General features: G+C 36.4%; 1 protein-coding gene across 7 annotated transcripts in view; it reads left to right on the top strand.

Moving 5' to 3' along the window:
• LOC149802464 (uncharacterized) overlaps positions 1-13,012 on the top strand; it is a 225,957-nt gene that overhangs the window by 80,932 nt on the left and 132,013 nt on the right. Inside the window, exon 1 of one of the 7 annotated variants that reach the window (XM_089951706.1) lies at positions 4,915-5,038. The exons of 4 other annotated variants lie outside the window; for them this stretch is intronic. The gene's annotated coding sequence lies outside the window, so the exon portion shown is untranslated. Of the gene's footprint in view, positions 1-4,914; positions 5,064-7,835; positions 7,963-13,012 lie in introns of those variants that run through there. 2 more of the 7 variants (XM_089951709.1, XM_089951705.1) reach the window with 2 other exon arrangements.

The raw sequence follows: 13,012 nt of genomic DNA, 5'->3' as shown, positions 1-13,012 counted from the left end.
ATTTAATATACCGGCTACATGTATACACCTGCGGTAACTTTGTGTCCAGCCCTCTCTAAACTTGCGCAGAAATCTGCACTGGGCGAGAGCGGAGATTAGTCTGGTGGTGGTGAAGGTCGGTGGTGTCATAATTATGACGTATTGTGACAATAGTGTCGATAAGGCAGATTTATGTTTTTCTCATTTCTGCTGTGTTAAGATATACAGATATCTTGGAATGCTTATAACTATTAGTACAAAAATTACTCCATGTTATGGAATGATCCGTTTCCAGTACTGCATCATGGTTACTACGCGTGGTTAACGTCAACGTGGGAGAGATGTACTAAATTGCTATAAAAAAAAATTCTGTATCGAAAAAGTTATGTCAAGGAAAGCAAAACAGCATGCGTGTTGCGAAAGGTGTGAAATTTACAACAAGAAATTTCAAGTTGCATCCTTTGACTGTCATTGTCAGGGTAGGAAAGTTATTTGTTCGGTGCATTTTATTTAAATCACTGGAAGAGAATTCGATTTTTTTGTTTGCAACCAAAAATTAAAATACAAGAAACATATATAAAACTTTCACAGGAACTGAATAGGGTTGTTGGTTTCCTTAAGTGCAGGTCGCAATGTCGCTTTTCTAGGACAGCAGGGTCTTGGGTTCGCCTTTTTATGACCTGAGACATTACTGCCTACAGCTGTTATTGTCGTCCTAAAACAAAAAACTAAGGCAAATTTTAACATAGATGGAACATAGATGGAGGTCCTGGGTCAATATTATAGATGGAGGTATTGGGTCAACATCATAGATAGAGGTCCTGGATCAACATTATGTATATAGGTCCCTGGTCAACAGTATAGATAGAGGTCCTGGGTCAACATTATATATGGAGGTCCTGGATCAACATTATGGATGGAGGTCCTGGATCAACATTATAGATAGAGGTCCTGGATCAACATTATAGATGGAGGTCCTGGAGCAACATTATAGATGGAGGTTATGGGTCAACGTTATAGATAGAGGTCCTGGATCAACATTATAGATGGAGGTCCTGGAGCAACATTATATCTAGAGGTCCTGGATCAACATTATAGATAGAGGTCCTGGATCAACATTATAGATGGAGTTCCTGGATCAACATTATAGATAGAGGTCATGGATCAACATTATAGATAGAGGTCCTGGATCAACATTGTAGATGGAGGTCCTGGGTCAACATTATAGATAGAGGTCATGGATCAACATTATAGATAGAGGTCCTGGATCAACATTGTAGATGGAGGTCCTGGGTCAACATTATAGATAGAGTTCATGGATCAGCATTATAGATGGAGGTCCTGGATCAACATTATATCTAGAGGTCCTGGATCAACATTATAGATGGAGGTCATGGATCAACATTATAGATGGAGGTCCTGGGTCAACATTATAGATGGAGGTCCTGTATCAATATTATAGATGGAGGTCCTGGATCAACATTATAGATAGAGGTCATGGATCAACATTATAGATGGAGGTCCTGGATCAACATTATAGATGGAGGTCCTGGATCAACATTATAGATGGAGGTCCTGTATCAATATTATAGATGGAGGTCCTGGATCAACATTATAGATGGAGGTCATGGATCAACATTATAGATGGAGGTCCTGGGTCAACATTATAGATGTAGGTCCTGTATCAATATTATAGATGGAGGTCCTGGATCAACATTATAGATAGAGGTCCTGTATCAATATTATAGATGGAGGTCCTGGATCAACATTATAGATAGAGGTCATGGATCAACATTATAGATGGAGGTCCTGGATCAACATTATAGATGGAGGTCCTGGAATAATATTATTGATAGTAATTGAATTTTTTTTTATACTCTGTTTGAGTGCATCTTTTTCACGCTTGACAACTTCATATGCTTAACATCTTGACATTTTGGACATCTTGGTATTTTGGACATAATGACATCTTGATACGCTATACATCTTGATATGCTTGACATTATATTTTTGTAATGTTTATAAGCTTCGCATCTTGACATGTTTATGTAATTGATATCTTCATATGATTGACATCGTTATATGTATTAGGAATCTACGGTCCTAATGTAAGAAATAGAAAATAGCGAAAACCAACAAGTTTTGTAAAATTCGACAAATAATTTATGTCCCAAGAGTAAAAAGTGAAAAGTGTAAAAGGAACTCACGATATGGCTATTAAATCCAAAATAATGATAGAATTTCTTACACAAATCCTAATGATTAAAATTCTGAACAAACTTTAATGGTATTCCAAAATAAATGCAACGCTATAAGTGTTGATGTTCCAGCGATGGTATATGTCCTAGCGATGTGCCAGCGGTCTTATGTTGAACCACAACAAAACAATCCAAGAAAATATCCTTATTTGAATTACACTAATCCAAGTCTCTATTTCCAAAAATGTTATTTTTGAGCACTTTGCATTTCCAGAGAAGAATCACTTAAATGGTTTGAATAACTAAAATCCAGCCCAAATAAAATACTGGACACAACAATAATGCAACTGATTCTGCTCAGATCTTACAGCACGGATTACTATTTTCTAGATACCAAGATTATATAGTCCTCAACTTGACCTCTGGTCACAATTAACATTTTCTAAAACAAATTTATTACATAATGAAAAATTTCATTCTGGAACGTTCCAGATGTTTACAAGATAAGATATTAGTTCCAATTATGCGGTCTGTTTCTTAAATTATAATGTAATATGTGGCAAACAACAAGTAGACCCGGCATTTCATGGGGAAATTCCATGCACGCATGCGTATGTATGTATGTATGTATGTATGTATGTGTGTGTGTGTGTGTGTGTGTACGTGTACGTACGTATGTATGTATGCATGCATGTATGTATATATACGTACGTACGTACGTATGTATGTATGTATGTATGCATGCATGTATGTATATATGCATTCATGCATGCATGCATGCATGTATGTATGCATGTATGTATGTATGTATGTATGTATGTATGCATGCATGCATCCATCCTGAGGAATAAACGTCGATGAATTTTTTATTATATTTGCGTAAGTAATGTTAGTATGCGAGAGTTTTGCGCCAGAACGTCAACATTAGAAACCTCTACGTTGTTTTGAAATTAATCAAACAAAATCTTCTCGTAACTGTTAATGGTAACGACGCCAAGCTTTTTGAACGGAGAATATAAAAAGTAACAACTAAAGGTAAATTATTAATCATTATAAAATGTTTGAGCATAAAGAAAAACATGCAACTCGTTTTTTAAAACTTCGTTGAAAGTTACATTTAATCTGACAATGTTTGTAGATGAGACACTTCTTGTAGTCAGCGTAATTCTGATATTAAGGTTCCGTGTACTTTCTACTAAATATATATCGTCATATTCTTGATCGATGTTTAAGACAGGTCAGTTGTAACTATTGCCAGTAAATAAGACAAATCAAAGATATAATAACAAAACTTTTATAAAATAGTGAATCACAATACTGAAACCAGGAAGAGAGCATAATAACCTACAGAATGGAATGAGAAAATGATACAAATATCGAAAAGAAGACAAGTAAAGAAAGTAGAAAAGAGAACAAACGCTAAACAGCCTCCACATAAAGAAAGACCCCTCCCCAAAAAAGAAAACCCCAAACAAAACAAAGCAAATTAAAACAAAGAAGAAGACCCCCTCGGGAAAACAAGACAAGACAACGCAACTGAACAAGCATAAAAGCCAATAAAATAAAGGAACACTCTTACAAATAAACATATACTCATGCAAATTTGTCAGTTTCATGTACATAAGTTGCTTCTGGTTTAAGATAAATTCATTATTAGATAGGGAATAATCGCAAGATCCTTGGACGATTTAAATTGTCACGGGAAGGTTTGATTTATTACACCATGCAATAATTGTAATCTTTTTTTTTTGTTTTTTTTTTGACAATCAAAGAAAAAAGCATTGATTTTTCGAACTAAGAGGGACAGGAACAATTTTGTTTTGTTAGGTTAACACGAAACAGATCCCTCTTTGAAGTAATATATAATTACACATAATCTTGATGCTAAGGTTTCGATCACCTTTGCTAAACTATTTTCGTGCTTATGAATATCTTATAGGCAGGTAGATACATGCTTCACGGAGATAAATTGCAAATTTCAATAATCAAGAGGCTAATTAAACAACAGTAACACGGAACGTCAATAACTTTACATGAATTATTTTTTTTTATATTCAACTTAATGAAGACAAAAGTAAAAGACTTGTGATAAATTATTTCATTTTTGACACTTTATGTCTTTACTCTGAATAAAATCTTCTGTTCTTTTTCTTCAGGCCATTTTTTGTTAAAATACGCCATTAATTCCCTAACATAACCTTGCAAAACAAGTGCCACGCCTGCAGTGTCTTTTCCTTATGATCCTGTATTACTATTATTATTATTAATATAAAAATTAATCTCTTTCCTTAAAAAAGAACTGATTTTAAATGTTAAAAAAGTCATTGGATAGTTTGTTTAAAAATAAATGTTTGAAATCAAAAATCAGTAATGTGATTTTATCAATCGATTCATGAGTAACAAGAGATGGTGGAAATGCACCTGTTTTGATGTTGCTGTTTACATGTTGCCTCAAACTGGATGAATTGATGCTTTTAAACAGAGACCTTCAGCTCTATCTTTGTCCCAGAACAAATTCGATTAATAAGTCAATTTACATTAGAGTACATTAATTTATAGAGAGTAGCAATGTGAATAATATTGTAATATAACTTCCCTGAGTCCCGGTAATAAACAAACGAATCAGCTATGTGTATTTTATTGATTAATGAACTTAACTAATCATATCCACCCACTTTAAGTATTATCGAAAAACAGTGTTTGTGACTCCAGGTAAATATTACTACGGAAGCAAAATACCTGTGCACAACCAGTAATTTCGAAGTATTAAGTGAAATGTTTAGCTATACAAAGTTCTAACTAGGAAGTTACAGCGAAGACACCGTACGCTCAGGTACAAGAGCGAATCATTAGAATAACAGGTATGGAAATCTAGGTCAGCAACAGGTATTTATCCTGGGAATTACGTATCGTTTTAGCATCTCATTTTAGATACTGTTGACCTTGTCTAAATGTACAAGTTTATTTTATCATACGATAAGTATTGGAAAGATTTTTTTAATTTTATTATTTTTATTTTTTTGTTTGGTTGTACTTCCTGTAGTCTATGGGAGGCAGTAAACACGTTAAATGTATATATAACTCGCAGACGATTATTGTTTTGCTTTTTCGGGAGCGATGTTGAGACATTTAGGGATGTTGAGATCGTCTCGTTGGCGAACGCATTAGTGTTAAAGCCTTTGTGCAAGTCTAGAACTCGAAAACTACGGGTTGGAATGTGATAAACTGGCTATACGTAATGTTTTTAGGATTGAACATCAAATCTTTTCATCACAAATAATCATACCAATTGAATATGGGCATGGGTATTGGGGGTGGGTGGGGTGAGCAGTGGCCAAATACCATCCCTATTTTCTACATATTGCCAAGCGATTCAATGCACATTTGATATATATTGATATAATATATGGTAAAATGTTTGGATTTTTTTTATAGGATATCCGTAATTAGACAAAGGTTTCCATTTAAAAAAAATAAACAACAATGTTGCCACGGGGTCGTGTATATCCGTACCCTCTGAGATCAAGACCCTGAGTCATAACCTGGGACCTCCATTGAGATTACATCCGTATAACCATACATACATACATACATACATACATGCATACTCAGCCAGTATGGGTATGTGAGAAAGCTTGCCGGTAGCTTCTCGTGGGTCGGTGGTTCTTTTGTTTATCGTAGAATCTTTTGAGAAATTATTAAGTATGCCATTTATTATTTGTAATGAGAAATGCCTTGACAAGTCAATATTGAAAACTATTGAATTTATTAGATACGTGGAAGAGCTTGTAAAAAGCGTCGGACATTGGTTTTGTCCGGCAGTGCGTTTGTGTATCAGTCAACATATTCTTCTTGTAGATGGTTTCTATTACAGTCCGGGAATCCTGAGATAGATTTCAACATAAAACTGATGTTAAGGTCAGAACACAAAAGGTACTTTTCATTGATAATACAATTGCCGACAAGGGTAACAAAATCCTGTATTGTGCATCACTGCACACAGCTTCAAATTACATGTTTGGTTACAAATATGTTAAAAACAACATGAACAACACATAAACTGAATGTGTACACCTTGGGTACTTTTGCGCCCAACCTCTCCAGAAACCTTTTAGAATTCACATTTATATTTATTCCAACGTTTGACTTTGTTATTTACGAATATATTTTTTAGTAAAAGAGATCATTTATATGAATTTGGGTTTCTAATATATGATCATTTTCAATATTGTTTTTTGTTATTATGCTCTGTTTCATCAGTGTGGAACAATGTATTAAATTGTGGTGACAATGTTTCCTTATGAAGATAATTCAGACAAGGAAAAGAAACCCTAGTATGCTTGCTGTCACGTGACAGGGAAGTTCAAGTTATGTCTAGTTACAACATTATACAATGGGCATTAAAGATGCATTCGTTCAATTCATTATATTCAAATAAAGGAGTGATGTCGCCATCTTTGAAATATTATATAAGGCCTTTCTACAGTGACGCTATTCTAATGGAGCGTCAAAGACTAACAGGAATGAAGTGATATAATCTCAGGTCCCACGTTAGCAATGTCTTTGGCTCGACATCCGTTACGGATCGGTTTTATTCCTATATTACCAAACATGCTGTTGCAGTTTTACAATACTGTATTAAAGGTACATGTATATGGATGCAAGACAATTAATACGAAACTTTTATATATATATATATATATATATATATATATATTGGTATATTCAGTTGAATTGTGATCGGAAGTGGGTGTGAAACAATCGTGGTTTGGTTCTATTCTGAGGCCTGAAAGTTAACATTTTTAAAGAATACAACAGAACGATGCGATGAAAGCCGCTTCAGAATATACATGTAAGTGCACCATTAAATACTAACAATGACATTTATTGGATGTAAATGCCAGTATGATGATTCCGGCATAACCATGGAAACCGGATTGGAAAGAAACTTCCATCTGCAGGGTTTGTCCTAAATGGCAGCAGAAGACAATGTCAAGGGATTCTGGTTCAGTTCGTTCAGTATGCATCCTTTCCATCGTCCAGTAGGAGCACACTTTCCCTTTTCTGCCAAACCAGACAATTTTGAGCAAATTATGTGAATTGATTTCCCCAGGTTTTAGGAAACAAAAACTCTTGCATAGCTAAATTGTTCAAAACCTATTATCTGTTTTAAGAATGTATATGGATTAAATATCAGGTCATTTATCAAGTTCAAAGTAAGAAATATATTTAAAACTTGAAGTATGCCTACTGTTGAGTCTACTTTTGGTAAGGAAAAGAATCAATACTTTAGCATCAAATATGAAACTTCCTGAATCCCAAGATTTTATTGTGTTGTTGATCAACAGTCATCATCATCATCATCATCATCAGTTACCTTCCTTCGGTCGTAAATTAATATTGCCTTCAGCTCGAATTGAATGTGCATCATACGTATGGTTGCTGAGTGTTACTGATTACCATACTTGAACGAACTTCATCCACAGACTTCCAAATATATCTTTATTATTACGGCATGTGATTATCAACAGATTGCTTCTGAATCCAGGACGATAAAATTTGCAAGATGACTGAATAATGACACATCGCGAGGTAGTTCTTTTGTTCTGGATCCATATCGCACGGAGAACTGGACACGTGTGCATATTTGAATTTCTGTGTATCGTTACAATTGATAATTAAGTTGGGCAGAATCTGGACTAAAGTTACCTGTAAAATACTGCAGTTCAAGATAACATTATCTGCAGCAACAGGATCAGAAAAGCTGTTTCTCGGTCATCACCAGGTTTGTATCCTGATAATTAATTATCTGTTTAGCATTCCACCGATTGTTTTAGAGATTAGATATTGTAATATTCTAAGTCTATTCGTCTTGTGGTTACGCTTTCTCGTAACCGTGAAATCACATACCAGGGTATCATACATTTTGTCTATATGACAACAATTTGCAATGGGATATTAGATATTTGTGGATGCAACTTCCAGGGTCATTGATGTGGTTGCAAGGTAAAAACAGCTCTCCGACGATGTTTCTAGCACTTTTTGAAAAACAATTAATGACGTAATGTTATTGACTTCGTCGTCACTGCCGGCATTGATGTCGTCTCAGTTTTTATTTTGTCTGTGTTAGACCACGAGTCTAAACCTACCAGGAATACGTTCATCAAATTTAATATATTTAACGTTCACGGTCTGACGATTGCTTCTTTTTCTTAACGCGGGTCCCACTTCGCTGGGGAAGGGAAATATAGGGTCAACACTATACTATCTATATATTGTGATGAGCACATCGATATTTCCTATTCGGATGCATCTTTGTAATATTGTATCAAATCTAGGGACACACACATGTAAAACCAAGATGTGATTCATATAATCAAATGTAATAAAGGTAAGATTCATATAATCTCATGCCAATAGGTGTAACTCAGACTGTAGTCAATTGAAGTAACATAACTCAAACATACATGATCAATTGAAATAAACATAATTGTAACAAATATATGACTCGTATAGTCAAGAAGTGAAGGGGATACTTTAGCAGCAATGGAAAACCCAGTCAAAAAGGTTGTGGCAACGTTTGGCGACAAGGGGAATTTAACGTGGGGCAATTTAACAAGGATGGGACTATAGAGCGACAAAAATGAATGGGACTGTCTAGCGACAAGGGAGACTGTCTAGCGACAAGGATATGGGACTGTCTATCAACAACTGAAATTGAACATGGGAATAGGGGATAGTTTAAGGACAAGGGGACTTACAATTAATAGAGGGACAAAGACAGAGATAACACAGACAACAAACAACATATAAACACAAACAATTATACAACCGACTAAAAAAGTTTAGGCAAGAAAGCAAATTTTTTCGAGGCATGTCTACAACAAACAACATTCAAACAACTATACAACTAACAAAAAAAAATTTAGACAGGGCTTTTGGGTTCTTCTATTTTCTCCAGTTCATCCTCCATCTCCTCACTTTGTCAATCATTCCTTTCTTCTTCTTTTTCTCTTTCTATGGCATCCAGTCAGGATGGCCCATATATCTAAATTTTTCCTGCACCTTCATCCAGTTTTGATTTAGTCTGTCAAACTCCTCTCTTTTCTTTCTGTTTTCTTCGTTATTTCTTTATTTCAACCACCTGTCTTTTATCTTCTTCACTTCTTCTTCCAGCACTTTTCTCATTAGTTCTTCTGCTTTGTTCAGCTGTTCCAGATCCCACTTCACAAACGACCACTCTGTCCAATGCAGTATATCTTCTAAAAAGCACATTACTTTCATCACATTATCGATGGCCTCCTTCAGTGTGCCCACTCTTACATGTGGAGGTTGAATGAAGCCTCGTAACTTTTCGACGTCCTCTTCGATCATGCCTTGTACCAGATCTCTGGCTACTTTCAGGCTGGTCACCTGACTTGTCACACTGTCTTTGGTTACTGGATACCTCCATTCATGCTGTAACCTTTCCACCACATAGGCTACATCCAACATCCAGTACCAACTGTCCTTCAACTTGTTAAACAACTCTATCGTCATCCTATTGTATTCTGTGCAGAATGGCGCGAACGATGATGATGATGATGATGATACAATTTAGGTCGCCTATGCATGTAGTGCTTTAGCGACCGGTTTAGTCATGAAGGTCATGATTCTTAATTAGTCGGGTTTGTGGGTATGGTGCCACCACAGCCCCGTTTTTATGTGCAAATGTTGCACACCTTAATTTTGAAATTTTGGACATGTCTAGGCGAGGCGAAGAAGAAAGGCACCCCGGTGACGCAGCAAGCCATTGGATGTCGGTACGCCCTGGAAAGCTGAGACTCGTATGATCAACTTTTAGTCCAGTTTTGCTATTGGACACTTACTTTCCCAATAATGTGTGACCCACCTGTGCAATTTTCCAATTTCATGGAGCGAATGACGAACGCTTTGACTTTATATTTGTCAAGCACGGACGTGAAAGAAAACATCCCGTACACTCACTTCGCATATTATGTACTATCTACTATCTACTATTCACAAACCACAAATATGCTATCCACATAAAGGTGATGAGCTAAAGCAAACCAAAATATACTACCCACACACGGGAAGGAGAAAAAACAAACCCTTATTATACTATCCACAAACCACAATTATACTATCAACACATAAGTCAGGAGCAAAAATTAACCATAATATACTATCCGCACACGGAAAAGAGAAAAAGCAAACACTTACTATACTATCCACATAACAAAAATATACTATCCACACACGAGAAGGAGAAAAAAAACCCAAAATTTAATATCAATAACCACAATATAACTATCCGCACACAGAAAGGAGAAAAAACAATCCCCCAAACATACCATCCACACAGAAGGGAAGGGGGAAAAACACACTCTACTATCCACACAAACGTACGCGAACGCTTACAAACCCCAAAAATCTACTATCCACACAAGCGTATGCTCACTTATGCAAACAAACACTCTACTATCCACACAAATGTACGTGAGCTCTCTCTCTCTCCCTCTCTCTCTCTCACACACACACACACACACACACACACACACACACACATATATATATATATATATATATATATATATATATATATATATATATATATATATATATATATATATATATATACACAGACACAGAGACACACACACACATACACAATCACATCAGTAAAAGAGTGAGTGTTGATAATCACACTACTCCACATTCGCACAAATTGGCAACTTGAATAGCATCTCTTTTCTAGAGCTTTGGTTAGCCCCGAAAAGGGATGGTTTTAGAATTCCAGATGCATCTGGCTAATATTGACATCTCCCGGGTCTGGCACCACAGACACATCTTCGGCTCCAATCCTGCTCGCATTTGGTTCTTTGGTTGGGAGTGCTGAGGGAGGTTTACTGGCTTCACTCTCCCAGACTTCACTTTGAGGGATAGCGAAGACTTCCCTCCTTCTCCTGTTCTGCACACGTGGATGTTGCCTTCTTTCCTCCTGCGGACGCTGAGACTCCCGCTCTTACCTTTGCAATTCTTGGTCCCAGACCTCTATTTGTGGGACGACATGCCTCTTTGCTGGTTGTGTCTGTGGTGTTGGAAGTGGCTGTGGTTGCGTCTTCACCACAGGCTTCACCTCACGCAGAGGTATTAGCATGAGGTGAAGTAGGATTCCTCTTTTCTTTTCCTCCTCTTATTTCGTTTTTATCTCCTCTTCCACTCATTCTATCTTGACCTCTTCGGCTACGGCCTCCATAGCAAGTTCATTCAGGAGTCGCCTTGCACATTCCAGATGCATCTGGAGTTCCATCAGTGTTTGCGAGTCTGCTACTCATTCTTCACAGTTGATGAATCAACAAGGGGTAGCCAGACTGACGAGCGCTCCCTTTATGTTTGTCAAACACGGACGTGAAGGAAAACGCCCCCGTCACCAAAACTTACATTGCCCATATCATTACCCCAAAAATCATGGATCGCGCGGACTTAAAAGAAACACTTGCTCACTGTTTACTTACAAACGCTTATTACAATCACAAACTCACTGACTATTTGCCAAGCTGCGGAATCGAAGTGCTAATCGACACACTTCTAACAAAGTCAAACAAACGAAGTGCCTATAGACACACTTCTAACAAAGTCAAACAAACGAAGTGCTTAATGACACACTTATATTTTTTCTAACTTCCTAACATACCATTGTCAATTGAATTAGTATTTCTTTTCTAGAGTATCGGGTAGCTGAAAAGGGCTGTTTTTGTGGACAGGGAGTTATGGCAATCTTATTTGACTAATATTGCGTCCCCGTCTGGCGGTAGGCTTTCCCAAAGGATAGGGCCTGCTTCTTCTGAAAGAGAAGGAGAACTCTTTGGTGTATACACGGCAGTCGACAAAACCTCTATCTGGTTCCTGCTGCTGACGATCTTTCTGCTGTTTACGAAGTCTGTCTTTCTCCATCCATTCTTCTGTCTCCTTCTTGATTTCCTCTCTGAAGAGCTCTTCTATCAGGTCTTCGGTCACTTGCAACATTCTGACATTCTGTGTCTCTTCAGGTTTGGGTATCATGCTTTGCCTGACACGATGTAAATTCACATAAGCCTTATTCAGTTTGGCTTGTCTTGAACACATCATCATAGGAGGAAGAATTAACAATGGATGGTCAGACTGGAGACTACCCCACTCTATATGGTTCAAGCGCGTACGCTTATATATATGTTTATATATATATATATATATATATATATATATATATATATATACACATATATATATATATGTATTTTTTTTTTCTTCGGGTTATTGTAATTTCTTGATGTAAAGAAGAATTCTTCCGTAGGCTGTCTATTCCAGCTTCATGCAAGAAAGGTTGACACGGCACACTCGATGGATATATCGAACAATATATCCATCATTAATGAAATGTTTTGGCTCAGTGGGTTTAATGCGCATGATTAACTATATATACATGGCGGTCAAATATTGGACTGCCTTTGGGCTTTGTTAACTTATTTCAAGAGAAAGATGTTTAATTTATATTCATTCATGATATTTTATCAATTTTCAATTTTGCTGCATGCCTACCAATTTTGGGGTGTGTGGGTGGGGGTGATGTTGTTAAGTAAGGAGGGATTAGTGATCGACCGAAGCGTGAGTTTGAAACAAAATCTGTGATCTATCAAGAAAATTCATAATTGCTTCAAACAATTCATTTCATCTGCTCCTCAGACGTTCTTATGTATTCAGATATGGGTTTTATTGTGCTGTTATAGATATATCATATACTTTGAAGGTGTGAAAAATTTATTGGTCGTTTTAAAACTATTTCTGAATACATT

This window comes from Sinohyriopsis cumingii, chromosome 3 (genome assembly GCF_028554795.1).
Source record: "Sinohyriopsis cumingii isolate HCF-2022 chromosome 3, ASM2855479v2, whole genome shotgun sequence".
Classification (NCBI taxonomy): domain Eukaryota; kingdom Metazoa; phylum Mollusca; class Bivalvia; order Unionida; family Unionidae; genus Sinohyriopsis; species Sinohyriopsis cumingii.
This window is presented reverse-complemented; position numbering and strand designations above follow the sequence as displayed.